Below are 14,811 nucleotides of genomic sequence, written 5' to 3' on the forward strand. Positions count from 1 at the left end.
AGGCTGAGGAAGAGTAAACGATCGCATGATTTGATTGTTTGATTCCTCTCACACAAACAATACAGTTATATGAGTGTTAATCTAAACTGTGTTTGAATATGAAGCACTTTGTGTGTGAAGACATTTGTCAATCAACCAATCAGCTGTCACTCGATTTCAGAGCCGCTAACTAGAATAAGATCACAGCTACTTTTAATTTCAGTATAAATATGGAGTTGAACACAAGGCTTGATGAATTAATACTTTGATAAAGATAAAGCATATTTATAATCATCAAGGCTCCTGCAGACGTATGTTTTAGGAAGATTGTCCAGGGTTTATTTTTTACTCTTTTCTTTTACCTGCCACCGTTCGACTCGGACACAAACACAAGATATTTTAATTTGATGAAGGTCATGGTGTTCTTCTTCAAAATATATTCTCTTAATAGTTCATTCTATTCCTCGCCCCTTTGGCAGATATCTTTGCTTGTGTTAAGAGAATGAATGTTATTCTGCAGTGTCTGGCTCACTCCACTCTCGGATAGTTCTGCCGTCTTTGCTGATCTCCATCCGAACACAGCGTTGACCTTCTTCACCAGCTCCTGACCGCCATCTCTGATCCTGCGTGCGATCTCAGAGATGTGTGTGTGTGTGTGTGTGTGCAGACCTGCGGAGACCCGGCTCTGACACACACATCCATCTGCAGATCTATATACGCTCCAGACAGCACCACGTCTCCGCTCTCCTTCACCTAGAGCCAGAACAGATCAGCGCTAAACACACACTGAAGGACTAAACACACACACCGAACGCTTCGTCACCTTGCACTGGATGTGAATCCTGTGCCCTTCCTTCCACATCTCCGTCTGCAGAGATTGTCCCGGATACACCGGCTTCACGAAACGCACCTGAAGCACAGATCAGGGTTATTAACAGAAATTCATTAATTAGATGATGCGCAATCAATTTGGACGGAGAATAAACATCACTATTATTGTGATAAATGAGAAAAGCATTGAATAGACATTACAGAATGAATTTTTACAAATAAATTTTTATATTAACCTTTGCATAAATAATACAAATTATAAATAATATTGAAATGATACTTTAAATATGAAACTGCGCCAGTAGGTGGCAGCGAGTGAGTCATTAAATCACTCAGAGATTATTCCATAATGAACGAGTCACTGAATCACTGACTGATTCGTTCAAAGCTGTAGATTCATTCAGTAATGAATCACCGCTGTGTGTTTCTCGGCTGTGAAACAGTGCTGCTGGTCTGAAATTGCTAAACTAAACCATACTTTGGGAGTTCGTAGCAGGGTCGCGAATCATTTGAGTCAGTTCGGCAGTTCAAAGTGGGATCGCGAATCATTTGAGTCATTTCGTAAGTTCGTAGCAAGTTCGCGAATCATTTGAGTCAGTTCGAGAGTTCGTAGCGGCATCGCGAATCATTTGAGTCAGTTCGAGAGTTCGTAGCGGGATCGCGAATCATTTGAGTCATTTCGAGAGTTCGTAGCGGGATCGCGAATCATTTGAGTCATTTCGAGAGTTCGTAGCGGGAGCGCGAATCATTTGAGTCATTTCGAGAGTTCGTAGCGGGATCGCGAATCATTTGAGTCAGTTCGAGAGTTCGTAGCGGGATCGCGAATCATTTGAGTCATTTCGAGAGTTCGTAGCGGGATCGCGAATCATTTGAGTCATTTCGAGAGTTCGTAGCGGGAGCGCGAATCATTTGAGTCATTTCGAGAGTTCGTAGCGGGATCGCGAATCATTTGAGTCAGTTCGAGAGTTCGTAGGGGGAGCGCGAATCATTTGAGTCAGTTCGAGAGTTCGTAGCGGTTAGGGAACATCCAGGTGGACACACACCAGAGGGGTTACCAGGATGTCATGTTTGGGGGGGCATTTGGCTTTTTTGGGGGGGCAACATAAACAACTGAAAAAATCGGCGCAAAATAATCTATAGCCTACTACACACAATCTGTTTTAGTGCATATATTTTTCTAAGCCAGGAACCCAGAGATAGGTACAGGGCCCCTATTAGACTATAGGGCTGTCACATAAAAGTTAATTAAACCCGGTCAACATTAATAATATGATGATGATATTATTATTATTATTCACAGATTCATATATAGAACAGATCACGGTGATTGCTGATGATGAGTGACAGGTGTTTGCTTGTGAGAAGACTTGCTACACGAGTAGGCTTTTTAAAATGAATCTGAAGTCATGTTTGTATAGACAAGAGGTAAATAAATTTGTTTCTTCTAAGCTGTTCCAGATGTATGTGCTACCATAAATTCGCCAGTTAGCCTCTAAGTTTCTTTGTGAATGCGGCCCCAGGTAAAAAAAAAAAAATGCATGTGCTCATTTGAACAGTATGAGAACAGTATTTGAATGGTATTCTCTGGTTGTAAGTGGCTTTGGATAAAGGTGTCTACTAAATTAATAAATGTAAACATGTAGGCCTAGATAAAAGAGAACATATTAGGCTACAGGGGGTAAGGAGACTTAGAGAGTTGAAATAAAAGATATTTTTGTGAAACTATAAGAATTTAATTTATGATCTCATTAGCAGAAGTAACATAACTATTTTTAAATATGGTTTTATTTTTATTTTATTTGTTTATTTAATTTTATTTATTATTAGTGGTGTTTGACATAGGCAAATGTTATTATTATTTTACAGGGGTGTGGAGTCTGTATGGGTTTGTTCTCCCTCAGGGGGTGGGTTATATAATACAAATCTAATAAGTCTGTTTATTTTTTTTATTTTTTTTTTTTATTTTTTTTTGAAATCATGATTTTATCCTGATTCTTTGTCATGTTGGTTTTTCTATTTTGCAAGCTGTTTGAGCATCACAGCCAAACTAATTTCCCTATTATAAAGCATTTTAAGGTAACAAAATGTGAAAAATTATGGTGGATATTTAGGCCACAGTGCATGGGTGAAGATAAAAATCTTTGTAATTATTTTATCTTTGTTATTAAAAAAGGAGAACAAAGATACACATTAAAAATACAGATATTATACAAATAAAGTGTTTTATTTTCAGGTACAAGAGATGTATTTAGCAGGAGCATTAAAAAAATTTATGAACAAATATAAAAATAAAACACTATATACACTGATTCCTATTAAAGCAACTGTATTATTATTATAATTTTTTTCAGTCAAGAGTATTGAGTGATTTTTCTCTGTGGGTTTGGGGTTTTATTAACACTAAAGGAATAATTCACCCAAAAATTTTAATAGTGAAGAAAAAACATGAATGAGTTTCTTTTTCTTCTGCTAAACATAAGCATTATTTTGAAGAAAACCAAACAGTTGGTTTCTACAAAATATCTTCTTTTGTGTTCAGCACAAGAAAGAAGTTAATATAGGTTTTGGACAATATGTCCAATGTATGAACAATGACAGAAATAAAATTTTAGGGTGAACTATCCCTTTAATTCACACGGCAGCATGTAGCCTACTGTCCCTTTAAGACCTGCATGCATACAGACATGCATCCTCTTTCAGTTGTTTACTTTCATTTTAGACATATCCAACTTAGTCTATACATAAACCTTGTGTGTTTCGACAGTATTAGCACAAAACATAACTTAGAAATTAGGCACAGTTTGAAGGGCTTTTTCGTTTTCGTGCCGCACTTTGATTGTGCTTAGAAGAACCGAACGTCAGAAAACCACACGAATGAAACTTTTAAATAAGCAGTAAGGATTTAAAGCAGATACAAAAAAAATTGTAAATAAGTGCAGTATCCTGTTTGAGTAACTCTACCGCTGAGTTAACGCTTATGTTAATGTATTATAATAATTCCGTGGCGCCAGAACTGCAGCTGATAGAATGTGGGCTGCGGCACAATGGCAATGCAACAATATTTCTTCAAAAGCAGATCGTGGATACATTTTTATCGTCCACAACCAAAAATATTAATATACTACCCTCGGCAGAAATTTGGGACAGGGGGGAGACCGGACCGCGAGGGCACTTTAGCGTTGGACCTCAAAGTCGTAGTCGCAGAATTTCTGACTTTCAAAAAACCCTGTTTCAGTCAAAATCACGATGTTCCGCTCTCAATGCACTTCGATCCCATACGCCGTTTTGGGGTGGCAACTGGAGTGGCAAAGCTCATTTGTGCCACCCTTGTGGACACGCCGCCAGGTAAACATTTCATTGGCGTTCTATTCTCACATGATGCACTTTTTCTGAGCCCGTAAGCCTGAAGCGCGCGCGCACTATCAAACAGCGCCAAACTGAATTTTTGTTGGGTCAGACTCATCTGCTACTGACGGAAAAATATGCACAAAACAATCAACTTTTAAATGTTTATTTATCATCAGAGGGACAGTCCGTTTCTCAGGGAGGCAGGGCTTATCCTAGGGGAGGCACTGCCTCCCCCAGCCTCCCCCTAGACACGCCCCTGACACACACACACACACACACACACACACACACGGTGTCCAAACAACATCAAGGTCTTTATAAACTGTTACAGCACTTACTCAGATTGACAAGATTGCAGTTTGAAGTTTAGGAATTAGTTTTATTATTTTTTTTTAATGTTTATGTCAGTTTTAATAATTTTAGCATTTCAACTTTTTTGAAAAAAAAAAAAAGCTTTAATTCAATTACAGAAAACTGTTTTTAGTAGTTTCAGTCTTAGTTAACAACAATGACACATAGTTGGTTGCTTTGGGAATGAATTATTAGTTAGGAATAAAAGTTTAACTGTGTGTGCTTATTTCACATATTTCTTTTTTAAATAAAATGTAAAAATTAGATATGTTTTGTACCAGTTTCTGTCTTCTGCTGAATGCTAAAAAGATGATGCTTTAAACACCAAACGGTTGATGGTACCCATTCACTTCCATAGTATTTCTTCCTGTAGCACAGAAGTCAATGGGTGCCGTCAACGGTTCGCTCTCAAAAAAACATCTTCTTTAGTGTTCAACAGAAAAAAAAAACACTTGTTCAGGCTGAGGAAGAGTAAACGATCGCAGGATTTGATTGTTTGATTCCTCTCACACAAACAATACAGTTATATGAGTGTTAATCTAAACTGTGTTTGAATATGAAGCACTTTGTGTGTGAAGACATTTGTCAATCAACCAATCAGCTGTCACTCGATTTCAGAGCCGCTAACTAGAATAAGATCACAGCTACTTTTAATTTCAGTATAAATATGGAGTTGAACACAAGGCTTGATGAACTAATACTTTGATAAAGATAAAGCATATTTATAATCATCAAGGCTCCTGCAGACGTATGTTTTAGGAAGATTGTCCAGGGTTTATTTTTTACTCTTTTCTTTTACCTGCCACCGTTCGACTCGGACACAAACACAAGATATTTTAATTTGATGAAGGTCATGGTGTTCTTCTTCAAAATATATTCTCTTAATAGTTCATTCTATTCCTCGCCCCTTTGGCAGATATCTTTGCTTGTGTTAAGAGATTGAATGTTATTCTGCAGTGTCTGGCTCACTCCACTCTCGGATAGTTCTGCCGTCTTTGCTGATCTCCATCCGAACACAGCGTTGACCTTCTTCACCAGCTCCTGACCGCCATCTCTGATCCTGCGTGCGATCTCAGAGATGTGTGTGTGTGTGCAGACCTGCGGAGACCCGGCTCTGACACACACATCCATCTGCAGATCTATATACGCTCCAGACAGCACCACGTCTCCGCTCTCCTTCATCTAGAGCCAGAACAGATCAGCGCTAAACACACACTGAAGGACTAAACACACACACCGAACGCTTCGTCACCTTGCACTGGATGTGAATCCTGTTCCCTTCCTTCCACATCTCCGTCTGCAGAGACTGTCCCGGATACACCGGCTTCACGAAACGCACCTGAAGCACAGATCAGGGTTATTAACAGAAATTAATTAATTAGATGATGTGCAATCAATTTGGACGGAGAATAAACATCACTATTATTGTGATAAATGAGAAAAGCATTGAATAGACATTACAGAAAGAATTTTTACAAATACATTTTTATATTAACCTTTGCATAAATAATACAAATTATAAATAATATTGAAATGATACTTTAAATATGAAACTGCGCCAGTAGGTGGCCGCGAGTGAGTCATTAAATCACTCAGAAATTATTCCGTAATGAAGGAGTCACTGAATCACTGACTGATTCGTTCAAAGCTGTAGATTCATTCAGTAATGAATCACCGCTGTGTGTTTCTCAGCTGTGAAACAGTGCTGCTGGTGTGAAATTGCTAAACTAAACCATACTTTGGGAGTTCGTAGCGGGTTCGCAAATCATTTGAGTCAGTTCGGGAGTTCAAAGCGGGATCGCGAATCATTTGAGTCATTTCGAGAGTTCGTAGCGGGATCGCGAATCATTTGAGTCAGTTCGAGAGTTCGTAGCGGGATCGCGAATCATTTGAGTCATTTCGAGAGTTCGTAGCGGGATCGCGAATCATTTGAGTCATTTCGAGAGTTCGTAGCGGGAGCTCGAATCATTTGAGTCATTTCGAGAGTTCGTAGCGGGTTCGCGAATCATTTGAGTCATTTCGAGAGTTCGTAGCGGGATCGCGAATCATTTGAGTCATTTCGAGAGTTCGTAGCGGGAGCTCGAATCATTTGAGTCATTTCGAGAGTTCGTAGCGGGATCGCGAATCATTTGAGTCATTTCGAGAGTTCGTAGCGGGAGCTCGAATCATTTGAGTCATTTCGAGAGTTCGTAGCGGGATCGCGAATCATTTGAGTCATTTCGAGAGTTCGTAGCGGGAGCTCGAATCATTTGAGTCATTTCGAGAGTTCGTAGCGGGTTCGCGAATCATTTGAGTCATTTCGAGAGTTCGTAGCGGGTTCGCGAATCATTTGAGTCATTTCGAGAGTTCGTAGCGGGAGCGCGAATCATTTCCCAGCCGTCATTTCAACGTTGATTCAACGTTGAAACAACGTCAGGTACCATGGTTGAATCAACGTTGAAAAACCTTTCGATTTTGCAAATTGGATCAACGTTGAAATCACGACGTTGATTCACCGTTGAAATCGTGACGTTGATGTATGGTTGAAATCACAACGCTGATTCACTGTTGAAATCCCGACGTTGAATCAACGTTGAATAACCTTGCGATTTTGCAAATTGGATCAACGTTGAAATCACGACGTGAATTCACCGTTGAAATCGCGACGCTGTTTCACCATCTTACCTGCATGATGGGTGAATTAGGGTCGTGCTGCAGCCCTGGGATGAAAGCTGAATGACGTGTTGATTTTGAAAAGTTAATCAGCGTTGATAACACGACGTTGTTTCCCCGTCGTACCTTGCACCGTGGGTAAATACACCTAGATCCTAGTTGGCATTTAGATCAACAATGTACATGCAAGGCTAAAAATCTAATGACTGGCAGCAATGGCTTTACAAACAACTTCAATAAACTACCACATGCTCAAAATTGTCAAACAGCAGTTAAATTTTGGAAACATACTGTATAAAACAGATGAAAATAATCCCACACTTTATTATGCAGAGTATGCATGGAGGTAATGCGAAAAACAGGTAGTAGAACAATCCAAATACAATAATATTTAAAGGTTTTTGTGAAATAATTTGGCACATGAATGCATATTTTTTTCAGCACTTACAAGACAAACCCTTGTACCTTTATGACTGAAACCAGTGGATCTTTTATTTTGGTGGAAACCTACAGTTTCTGTCAAAAACATGTTTTAGTAATGTGTCTCATTACAAGAGTTGTGTACATTTGTGCAGTGAAAATGTGTTGAACAGTTCGAGAAGGGAACCTTCCACCAGTTGATTTCTAATGGGAACCCCCCCGGACTGTGTCTTCTTTACCGTGGGGAATGCAGATGAGATTTCTACCGCAGGGCACTCTAAAATGTTAGAACCAGCAGCCTTAGTGTATACAGTGTGGTTGTGCTTCGGGTGATCCTTGAAAGTGTCCCAGCGCTAGGTCCTTTCTGACGCCGTCCCCTCCACTCTCTCCCACTTGTGCACTTTCTGTACCGTCCTGTATAAACATTTACATTTAATCATTTAACAGACGCTTTTATCCAAAGCGACTTACAAATGAGAAGAACAGAAGCAGTCAGGTGTACAAGCGAACAACAACAGGATACAAGTGCCATGACAAGTCTCAGTTAGTCTAGTACAGAACGCATAGCCAGGTTACAAGAAAAGAAGGAAAAGTGCTAGCATTAGTTGGTTAAGTTCCGGTGAAAAAGATGAGTCTTAAAATGTTTCTTGAAAATGAGTAAAGACTCAGCAGTTCGGATTGAGATTGGGAGGTGATTCCAGCAGCTGGACACAGTCCAGGAAAAGGTCCTTGAGAGTGATTATGAACCTCTTTGGGATGGCACCACAAGGAGTCGTTCACTTGCAGAGTGCAAACTTCTGGAGGACACATAAGATTTAACCAGTGAGTTTAGGTATGTTCACAATGTTTGACAATAACTTTGATATTGTGAAATATATTTAACTGAAAACTGAATGCAAAATAAATCACACAATATTTTCACTTTACAGTTCAGTAACAGTGAGGTTGGAAACAAAGTGGACAACACTATTCATTAAACACTTATTTAATGTATTCAGATAAAATTTATAATATTAACAAATTATTCACAAGCAGTGTTTTCAGAGCCCCCAGTTAATCTGTTTTAATCAGAACACTAGCAATACAGTGTAGTAAAACAAGTCAAATCAAATTCAGTACATTTTTATTAAACTAAGCACAATCAAAACCTATCACAAAAGTTCAAAGCATCTCTAGCAGAAGTGACAGTGCAATGAAGCAGATGAACAATTTCTTACCAATGTTTCAAGAACAAGCTGGATCCTTGATGACTCTACAAGGGGAAAGAAGAAATGGTTTACTGAAAAGTTCTTAAAAAGCAGGATTTCATATTATACCATTTCTTTAAACCATTGATTCTCAAACTTTTTATAAGTACCACTTCAGAAAATATTTGTTATTAAATATTAAGTTGCACCATAATGACCAACATTACATTTCAGCAGCGTAGTAGACCAAACTATTCAGCTACAGCTCTACAGTTAAAAAAATGAGGCAGTTTTATTCTAATAAGAAAATTAATTGTCAGACACTTTAACATGGTAAATACAGTTAGAACATTAACACTACAACTGTGCTTACATACACAGGTAAATGAAAAAAAAAAGTTTAAATTAAAATTTAATTTTAAATGTAATTATGTAACAAAAGTTACAAAACTGTACTGTACTTTAACTGTAACATACTTAAATGTGCAAAAAAAAAAACTTACTCAAAGATTAAGTTAAAATGTATTAACATTAATTAGTTTAATTTAGTGATTCACCTGCATAACAACTAGAGGGGGCCTGACACTTTGAGAACCATGGCTTTAAACAATCCTTTTTTTTTTTTTTTTTTTTTCATTTTCATTAATTCATTAGAATTATATTATTTAAATACCGACATTTGCACTTATATGTTGCAGAAAACACTTTGAAACTATTATAAGAATACAAACATATATAACACACCTAATGCATGGGATTCATATCAGGAAAATATGGGAAAATCTCTAAAAGACAGACATTAACACATAACTTACCAGTAACACATTAGGTGAGCATCTAACTTGATCAGCTGTGATAAAGCAATGCAAAAATAGACACACGGGTATTTATTTATCTGCAGGTTGCATGTCCTTTTAACTACCCATTTGTAAACTCTGGTAATACTTTACTATTTTCAAAAGATAATAAAGATAAAGTTAGCGATTTTCTTACCTCATTTTGACAGGATGTTTTCAGGACCTCGCAGAACACCTGACCTTTCTTGTGTTCACAGTTTTTGTTATCCATTGACATGTCACGACTCAAATTCGCTCAAAATAAATAAAAAATGTACAGGCAAATATGAAATAATTCGGGACCGACCGAGCAGTCAGTTATAACGAGCAGCAGCTCACAGTTAGCCGCCTCACTCACAGAAAGACGACAATAACGGTCATATTTTTAAATGTAGAAAAGCGCGAACCGATTCATTGTCCAGTTTCCTGAATGACAGCCAGATTAACCAATCATGATAGAAGTAATAAAATAAAACTACCAATGGGAGTTGTTTCAGTGTGATAAAGCAGCGAAATGTATAGTTTTATTGTTGTTAATGATGATAATATTTAACATATACCTTTAGATTTTAGAATAGGTATCATGACTAAAATATTTTTAAATGCTATTAAAATAATAATTAATTTAAATAATTTAATATAAATAATTTAAAAGCTTGTTAACCTTTTTCTACCATTTAGCATTAAACATTTTTAACGTTGTTTCATTAAAACAACTGACCTTATTTCAACCATATTTCAATGTTGAAAGTTGGTCATGTGCTGGAAGTTTTTCAACAGTTCATCTTTAAACGTTGAATCAACGTTGTTTCAACGTTGAAACCACAACTGACCTTATTTCAACCATATTTCAACATTGAAAGTTGGTCATGTGCTGGATGTTTTTCAACCATTCAGCTTTAAACGTTGAATCAACGTTGTTTCAACGTTGAAACCACAACTGACCTTATTTCAACCATATTTCAACGTTGAAGGTCGGTCATGTGCCGGCTGGGTTGAGTCATTTCGAGAGTTCATAGCGGTTAGGGAACATCCAGGTGGACACACACACACACACACACACACACACACACACACACACACACACACGGTGTCCAAACAACATCAAGGTCTTTATAAACTGTTTTTTTAGCACTTGTTGGCCCTTTTGCCTTCTGTCTGCGGTCCAGCTCACCCCTAAACCATCTCGATTGGGTTCAGGTCCGGTGACTGTGGAGGCCAGGTCATCTGGCGCAGCACCCCATCACTCTCCTTCTTGCTCAAATAGCCCTTGATGCCTTCAGTGTGACTCTACAATTTTCATAGTCATGAAAATAAAGAAAACTCTTTGAATGAGAAGGTGTGTCCAAAATTTGGTCTGTACTGTACATAACACCACCACATCCATCCATACATAACAAACCACATCCATCCCCCACACTTTTGAAAAGTTTGCTACGCCCCTGACTGCCGCACACACTTGAATAAACGGAGACACGCCCACAGTGCGTCTTCGTGTTTACAGTGGTCGGCTTCCACCAATCCTACAATGCGTCGCTGCTGCAAACAGGTTAGGCTGCACTTCAGTCAAAATTAATTAATAAAAAAAAAAAGTAACGGACAATGCACCATTTGGTAACGGTAATGGAGTTAATTTATTTAAAAGTATTACAGTTACAGTATTAGTTACTGTTAAAAGTAACTGCATTACAGTAATGTGTTACTAATTCGGTAAACATACATGGAAAAATAAACCACTGTTTCAAAATGTGTGTGTCTGCATGAGTGTGTGTAATGTGCGTTATAGATCAAAATGTCGAGCATCGTCAAGTTTTTTACATTATTTGACTAATTAATTTAATAAAATAGAAAATCTTGAGGGAAGCGACGGGGAATTAATCTTTATAAGTCAGGTGTTGTCTTCACAACTAAACCACTCTATTCCCAGAAAAAGACAGATCTGAAAACTTAAATAAAATGTGTTTCTTGAGCTGAGATTGATTCTGATGATTTTCTATTATATATATATATATATATATATATATATATATATATATATATATATATATGTGTGTGTGTGTGTGTGTGTGTGTGTGTGTGTGTGTGCGCGCGTGTGTGTGTGTGTGTACATGTACAGTATTGTTCAAAATAATAGCAGTACAATGTGACTAACCAGAATAATCAAGGTTTTTCGTATATTTTTTTATTGCTACGTGGCAAACAAGTTACCAGTAGGTTCAGTAGATTGTCAGAAAACAAATGAGACCCAGCATTCATGATATGCACGCTCTTAAGGCTGTGCAATTGGGCAATTAGTTGAATTAGTTGAAAGGGGTGTGTTCAAAAAAATAGCAGTGTGGCATTCAATCACTGAGGTCATCAATTTTGTGAAGAAACAGGTGTGAATCAGGTGGCCCCTATTTAAGGATGAAGCCAACACTTGTTGAACATGCATTTGAAAGCTGAGGAAAATGGGTCGTTCAAGACATTGTTCAGAAGAACAGCGTACTTTGATTAAAAAGTTGATTAGAGAGGGGAAAACCTATAAAGAGGTGCAAAAAATGATAGGCTGTTCAGCTAAAATGATCTCCAATGCCTTAAAATGGAGAGCAAAACCAGAGAGACGTGGAAGAAAACGGAAGACAACCATCAAAATGGATAGAAGAATAACCAGAATGGCAAAGGCTCAGCCAATGATCACCTCCAGGATGATCAAAGACAGTCTGGAGTTACCTGTAAGTACTGTGACAGTTAGAAGACGTCTGTGTGAAGCTAATCTATTTTCAAGAATCCCCCGCAAAGTCCCTCTGTTAAAAAAAAGGCATGTGCAGAAGAGGTTACAATTTGCCAAAGAACACATCAACTGGCCTAAAGAGAAATGGAGGAACATTTTGTGGACTGATGAGAGTAAAATTGTTCTTTTTGGGTCCAAGGGCCACAGGCAGTTTGTGAGACGACCCCCAAACTCTGAATTCAAGCCACAGTACACAGTGAAGACAGTGAAGCATGGAGGTGCAAGCATCATGATATGGGCATGTTTCTCCTACTATGGTGTTGGGCCTATTTATCGCATACCAGGGATCATGGATCAGTTTGCATATGTTAAAATACTTGAAGAGGTCATGTTGCCCTATGCTGAAGAGGACATGCCCTTGAAATGGTTGTTTCAACAAGACAATGACCCAAAACACACTAGTAAACGGGCAAAGTCTTGGTTCCAAACCAACAAAATTAATGTTATGGAGTGGCCAGCCCAATCTCCAGACCTTAATCCAATTGAGAACTTGTGGGGTGATATCAAAAATGCTGTTTCTGAAGCAAAACCAAGAAATGTGAATGAATTGTGGAATGTTGTTAAAGAATCATGGAGTGGAATAACAGCTGAGAGGTGCCACAAGTTGGTTGACTCCATGCCACACAGATGTCAAGCAGTTTTAAAAAACTGTGGTCATACAACTAAATATTAGTTTAGTGATTCACAGGATTGCTAAATCCCAGAAAAAAAAAATGTTTGTACAAAATAGTTTTGAGTTTGTACAGTCAAAGGTAGACACTGCTATTTTTTTGAACACACCCCTTTCAACTAATTGCCCAATTGCACAGCCTTAAGAGCGTGCATATCATGAATGCTGGGTCTTGTTTGTTTTCTGACAATCTACTGAACCTACTGGTAACTTGTTTGCCACGTAGCAATAAAAAATATACTAAAAACCTTGATTATTCTGGTTAGTCACATTGTACTGCTATTATTTTGAACAATACTGTATATATTCTACTTAAGGAGCTCATTAATTAGACACAGTTTGGAACTCATGTCCACCATTTTTTTTGTGTTGTGTCATTAGTTGTGTCTTAATTTGATTAATAATTATTACACAAATAGTATTTTAAAATTACATTTCAAATTGTTTTATTTTACTCTTTAATTTACTATTAATTTATTCTTCATTTTTTCACCCTTGATATTGCATATTCTTCTTGCTATTATTAACCTATTGTTGTTCAGTTTTTTATTATGGTATTATTCATATTATACATAAAAATGTTATGCTATTATGAATCTATTATATCACATACCGGTATGTTATTGTACCGTTGTACTCGCTTTTCATATTATTTACTTTACTTTAAGTTGTACTACATATACTTTTTAATATAACATGTCACTTTTTCTATATTCTACTGTGCACTGTATCAGTGATATGTTCATCTTCACTGGATCCATCCTCATCAGTTACATGTTATTATTTGTTGTGGAGTTCATCTGTAGGCTATAGTGCTAGCAAAATGAAAAGCAGACTACAAGTGTGTCAATTTTTGATTTGTATTTACTTGTTTTATTACATTTTCTCAACGATAGTAAATTATTAGTGTTTAAAGATGTATTATTTAGATTTTATCCCAGTATTGTGTTCTGACCTGAGACACAAGAAAGAGAGAAAAAAAAAAGAAAGAAAAATGTTGGGATTGAACACAGAGAAAGCAATGAGAAAAACAACTACATATCATGTAATGTACGTTCAAATTACATTACATGAATATGTCACAGTTATACTAAATTAACAGATTTGTAAACCGAAAAAAGTGACACAAATGTGAGCTTTCAATTAATAATTTTCCAAACCTAACTAAATAACTGGAGGCAAAGTTTTTTTTTTAAACTGCACGTAGATCACAAACCTCTGAAATCGGTTGATAAGTGTGAACGTTATCGTGTTTTTAATCAGTAAAAACCGCAGCTCCGCAGTTTTAAGGCAGTCTTGCCCTCACTAACATGGCGGACGCGATGACGTGTCGCGGCAACGGCTCAAAGCGGCCGATGAGGCGTCTAGGTATTTATGACCTCATTACCCTACGGACAAAGAAATGTACAATAAATAAATGATTTTAAAAAATGTGGAAATAAATAAATACATAAATGTGAAAATAAAAGAAAGAAATGTAGAAAAAATACATACAAATAAAATTATAAATATTTTGTACTTTTATTTACTTTGTATATTTACTCATTTATTAAATTAAATTAAATTTATGCATTTAGCTGACGCTTTTATCCAAAGCAACTTACATTGCATTCAGGCTAACCATTTTTATTTGATGATATTTCTTTATTTCTAAATATGTCAGCGGTGGCATTCCATAGCAGTCATGTCCTCATCTCTTATATAAAACACCTGTGATTCACAACTCCTCGCTCTTACAGGCTTGTTGATCTAGATGATGCAATG

General features: G+C 37.2%; 1 long non-coding RNA gene across 1 annotated transcript in view; it reads right to left on the reverse strand.

The window, feature by feature from the left end:
- Positions 1-14,276: 14,276 nt before the first annotated feature.
- The window catches only part of LOC113062459 (uncharacterized), a 951-nt gene continuing 416 nt past the window's right edge, over positions 14,277-14,811 (reverse strand). The window contains exons 2-3 of the long non-coding RNA XR_003278536.1: positions 14,652-14,811; positions 14,277-14,435 (exon numbers count right to left, since the gene is read on the reverse strand). The exon at positions 14,652-14,811 is cut by the window's right edge and continues 107 nt beyond it. This is a non-coding gene — a long non-coding RNA (uncharacterized LOC113062459). The remainder of the gene's footprint in view (positions 14,436-14,651) is intronic.

This window comes from Carassius auratus, chromosome 44 (assembly GCF_003368295.1).
Source record: "Carassius auratus strain Wakin chromosome 44, ASM336829v1, whole genome shotgun sequence".
Taxonomy (NCBI): Eukaryota; Metazoa; Chordata; class Actinopteri; order Cypriniformes; family Cyprinidae; genus Carassius; species Carassius auratus.